The 5000-nt window shown below is 47.6% G+C and overlaps 1 pseudogene; it reads right to left on the reverse strand.

Moving 5' to 3' along the window:
• Window positions 1-1251: 1251 nt before the first annotated feature.
• On the reverse strand, window positions 1252-2326 carry LOC132473667 (craniofacial development protein 2-like; annotated as a pseudogene).
• Between the last annotated feature and the right edge of the window lie 2674 nt (window positions 2327-5000).

A 5000-nucleotide genomic window follows, 5' to 3' on the forward strand; every position in this document is an offset into this window, starting at 1 on the left:
GGTGTAATTAGGGCTGGATGGTCCGGGAGGATGTTGTAGGTGATTACCTCGGTTTTCTTGGCATTTAGCCTAAGACCAACCTTGCTCCACTCTGGTCCAGATATCAGGCTGATGTCGTCTGCATAGCCCAGGTCTGTTAGGACTACGGCAGGGAATCTCCTAGACCTCCTCGGTGTAATGGTGAAGCCGAGTTCCAGCTCTCGTCCACTGATGGCTTACCTGAGTGTGTAGTCCAGCACTATAATGAAGAGGAATGGGGCGTGGGTGTCTTCTTGTATCACCCCTGCTAGGATGTCAATCTCCTCACTGTCGCCATTACCACCCTTGCTCTTGTGCCCTCATACATGGTACCTATTGCCCAAAGTAGGTTAGGAGGGACACCGTAAGCCTTGAGAATGGTCATCATCACTCCTCTGTTTTCAGATTCTGATTTTATTCGTCACGTACACAATACATTGCAGTGAAATGTATCTGTATATATATATATATGCTCTGTGTATTGAGTCATAAGATTTCTTGAAATCAATAAAACACAGGACCGCTGTCAGGTTGTTCTTTTTTACCTCTTCGATGATCCGCCTTAAGGCTAGGATCTGGGATACGGTGGCTCTCCCCTCTCTCATTTTGGTTCTTTCCCAGGTGAGGCTTGATGGCACCCCATATCCGATTCAGTATCATACGGTTGTACCTCTTTGCGATGATACATGTCAGACTGATGCCTCGGTAGTTGTCTGGCTTTGAGAGATCTCCAGATTTAGGCACCGGGATGATGTTGTAAAGAGACCACGTATCGGGCTTGATGTTTTCCATCAGAGCTAGGTGCAGATCTCCAGGATGATGTCGTCGAGGTTGCAGTTTTTAAGGACTTCTGGGGGAATGTCTTCTGGCCCAGCACTTTTCCCTTGCTTCAGGGTAGATTTTACTGCTGCAAACTCGCTAATTGTAGGGGCCATCGTAAATTTTGAGATCTCTTAGGACTGCCGATATTTCTTCCTCATCTCCATTGACTCTCGGTTTGGGTGCCGAGGAGATCACGGAAGTGGGTGAACCAGGTGGTCACTCTGTCCTCTGGGCTGCAGCCTTTTGCCTGTCCCTCCTTCGACCTCTTGCGCTCACTCATCTCATTTATGAACCTCCATGACTCCCCATACCGTTGTTCCCCCTGCGCTGCCTCCACTCTCCGTACCTTCTCCATCAGCTCCTCCCATTTGATCTTGTCGTAGGTATTGAAGAGTCTTTGTTTTGCCTCGTTCAATACTCCACGCCTCTCGGTGGTCCGTTTGCGGTCAAAGCTTCGTCGCGCCTCCTCCACCATTGCACGTGCCTGCATGACCTCTTGATGTCTAGGCCCTCTCCTTGTTTCGGTACACACTCTCTGGTTGCTTCCACGTTCGCTGCAACAAACCGCTCGTACACTGCGCTAGGCCCTTCCTCCGCATCCAGCAGTTGGAAGCGGTTCCTCACTTCAACTGTGTATCTGGCTTGGAGGACGGGGCTTCCCAAAAAGGTCTTCCAGTCGTGGTGGATCTTTGGGCGAGGCTTGGGGACCCTCAGGCTCAGTCGCACCCTCATGGAAACCACTCTGTGGTCTGAGCCAACAGAGTTGAAAGTGCTGTATGGCTCTGCGTTCAGGATCGAACTCCTCCACTTAAGCCTTACATGTATGTAGTCCAGCTGACGTAGCATACCAGAAGCCCGGTCCTGGAAGGTCCATCTCTTGCCCATTCTCATTCTCTTCTCTCCGTAACAAGGTGTTCGCAGCCAGTAGCTCGTGTTCCGTTAGTAGGGCAGCAAGTTGTTCACCGTTGCGGTTAGTGCTTTCATGATACCTGATGGGTGCATCTCCTGTTCCGAGCCTCGCGTAGAGGTCCCCCAGAATTGCTAGGAAGTTGTGAGACGGAACATCCCAGAGTGCTGTTCTAAGGTCCCCATAGAACTCTTCCACTTTCTCGACTGGCGCTACATTGGTAGGTGAGTACACTACCATGACGGTTGTAGCTGGGTTGCAGTCGAAGTCTGCGACAAGGATCCTGTCGGTGTGCTGGTGCACCCTACGGCGAGCCTTTCGTGCTCGAGGGCTTAGCAGTAGCCCCACACCTCCCGTTGCAGCCTGGGCCTCGTTTCGCCATGCTGATTAGGTGACGAACGACAGCCTTGCTACTTCTCTCACTGTGTTTGCATTGAAGGTTCCCATTATAAGTGGTCTCCGACAACGCAGCAGTGCGTTAGTTGGGTCACTGTGTTCAGACTGAACCCTCCCTTTCAGGTTTGGGGTCCTGACGTCATACTGACCCCATGGGGGGTTCAGCTTCTCCATCTGCCACATGATTCCTGTGGACTACCGCCACTCAAAGTAAAGAATTTGCGTTGAATGGATTCTCCATACTGTTGAACTTTACAATGTGCATCCTCACAGCCAAACTGTACTTGCTGTTAAAGTACTATGAACCATTCTTAGTCGGACCCCCTGACCTAAGACCACTTTGCCTTGGGAGACCCTACCAGGCTCCACTAGGCTCCAGACAACACAGCCCTCATAGGGTCAAACAAACCTCTCCACCACGAGAAGGTGATGGTATGCATGCTATCATGGGGGGCCTCTCTCACCCTTCTTCCTCTGTATGTGTGTACGTTTGTGCGTGCGTGTCTGTGTGTGCGTGTGTTTGTGTGTGTGCACGTGTGTGGTGTGCGTGTGCGTGTCTGTAGCCGCATGCGTGCTGGTGTCTCTCTCTAGCCAATCAAATGTTCAGCGTTTGGATGACGCACTGATTTCCCAACGCTTCTATTTTAAAACCCACTCTGCAATTTCCACTGAAAAGATAAAGAGAAAAGATCTGGATTGAAGCAAAATCTCCCCAACCTCCAGCCCCCCTCGCCTCCCCCGTTCCACTCTCCCTCCCTCGCTCCACCTTCCCACCAGCTCTGACGCTCCAAAGGAGAGTGGTGATAAGGTGCCTGGGTGCCACTCTATTTCCACCGGCCTGTTTCTATTCTCCATCTTTTTCTCTCTTTCGTAAAAGGCTATCAGCACATTCAATCACAGGGCCTTTTTTAAAATGGCTGGCCTGAGAATAACAGCGAGCATCATGTCTCTGAGACTGGCCTCACAGGCGCCGGCGCGACATTGTTCCATTTTGCCCCAGCAGGGGGCAGGGGAGTGGAGTAGCAGGTCGGCAATCCAGTGACGATTTGAACTTTGCTTTGCACTGCTACATTTCCTCCTCTTCCTGTGCCCTCCACCCATGGCTCTCGGCAGGGACGAGCGTCCCTGTTCCTTTGAGGTGTCGTTTGCGTGCACAGGGTACTCGACACGCACCGCTGCATATTGGGACCTCAATTGTGAGTGAAGTTTGGGCTCGGCTCCCAAGTTCCCATTTGAGACCTTAAATCTATTCCATGCATCCGTCCCCAGCACAGGGCACGGATGCATCCGGGGGAAGGCGTATGAAGGAACAGGATAGAGTGTGGCGTGGAAGACGTGAGCCGCGGTAGGGGCTAAATATCTTTAGTTAATCATGAATCATGTAAAAGTTGTACAAAGAAAATGTCAAACATTGTTAAAAATAACATTAATTCAGTTTGTATTATGTTGGAGTAAATGCTTTAAAGCTGACAGTCTTTGGAGTTATGTCACTATGTTATTTTGCTGTTTGAGTCTTTTAACTATATGCCCACGTTGTTTTAACAAACTCGCAGCGAAGGTCAGGCTTATTGGCTTCTGTTGTATCTTCAACATCATTTATTTAAGCTGCTTGTTTCAGGCTGCGTTTTTGGCCTTTCAGGGATAACTTTTAATTCATGCTTTGTTACAGCAGCAGCGAGAGAAATAACAGTACCAATTAATTAGTCTCACAGGGTTTAACTATGAATCCAGTGAACTGGATTTTACATTCTTTATACGGGAGATTAGTTGCATGTGTGTTGTTGTGTGCGCGAGTGTGCGCGTGCTTTTGCATAGGAGTGATTTTGTTGGTGAGCAGTGTGAGTGTGAGGCAAGTTCATATGTCTATGGAAAAAAGCTTTGACCTCTGCAACCACATATCTGAGTGGATCTCCAGGGAAACTGTTATGACTTCAGTGCTGCCAAGACCTCCATCTGGGCAGGCCAGACTTGTGGACTTCTCACTGGGCCTCTGATCTGTGGAGCACCTCTTTGGGCCAGAACAAACCAAAAGGACATCCCTGCCAACAGCAAGTACTTAAAGTGGTACAAAACAACCCTCAGTGTGCTGCTTGATACAGCAAGATCTATTCTCACAGTCTGAATTTAAACACAGCTTACTCACTTGCTCCTGTGTCCTGCTGTGTCTCATACCTCTATTGGATTTGTGATTTTCTAATGACGCATAAACGATAATGTTCTTTCCAAATATAAAACGTCTGCAGTAGGCCTGTTATTCCTCATATATGTTTTTTTGCATAATGAGTCATTCCAATGATTATAATAATATATCGGTTAGTTAATTTGAGCAGTTGCTGTAATAAGGCAAACATAGCGTTTCACCGTAGGACAGCTGTCATTAACTGAAGGGTTTGGCTTATGAGTAAATTTGTACTGTTTGAAAAACGAAATCACAAGTAAAAATAAAGGACTCACACGGTCACATGGAACAAATCAAATCTAATTTGGCCTCAAATTAGATTGAGCTAATCCTTTTTGACAGTCAAAAGGATAGCTATTACACCAATTCCAAATAGTTTTCTTGATTTCAATTGGAGCCGTTCTAGGCAACATTCTTGAGCATTGCTGAAGGATTCCCGTCCTTAGTTGCTGATGAGTTTGAGTTCACTTGAAAACACTGCTACTAACGATGAATCTCAAAGTAAGCATATTGCTAAAGCAGTGAAATAGATCTTAATGAGACCATAAAAAATCAGCAGCACTTCCAGAATCAACATTTACCTCAGTGCCCCAAAACAGTTGGAGATCCCGCAGAATAGTCACTGCATTATCATTTATTGTTTCTCGGTCTGTATTTTAATTAAGCAACCGATTAAAT

This window comes from Gadus macrocephalus, chromosome 15 (assembly GCF_031168955.1).
Source record: "Gadus macrocephalus chromosome 15, ASM3116895v1".
Classification (NCBI taxonomy): Eukaryota; Metazoa; Chordata; class Actinopteri; order Gadiformes; family Gadidae; genus Gadus; species Gadus macrocephalus.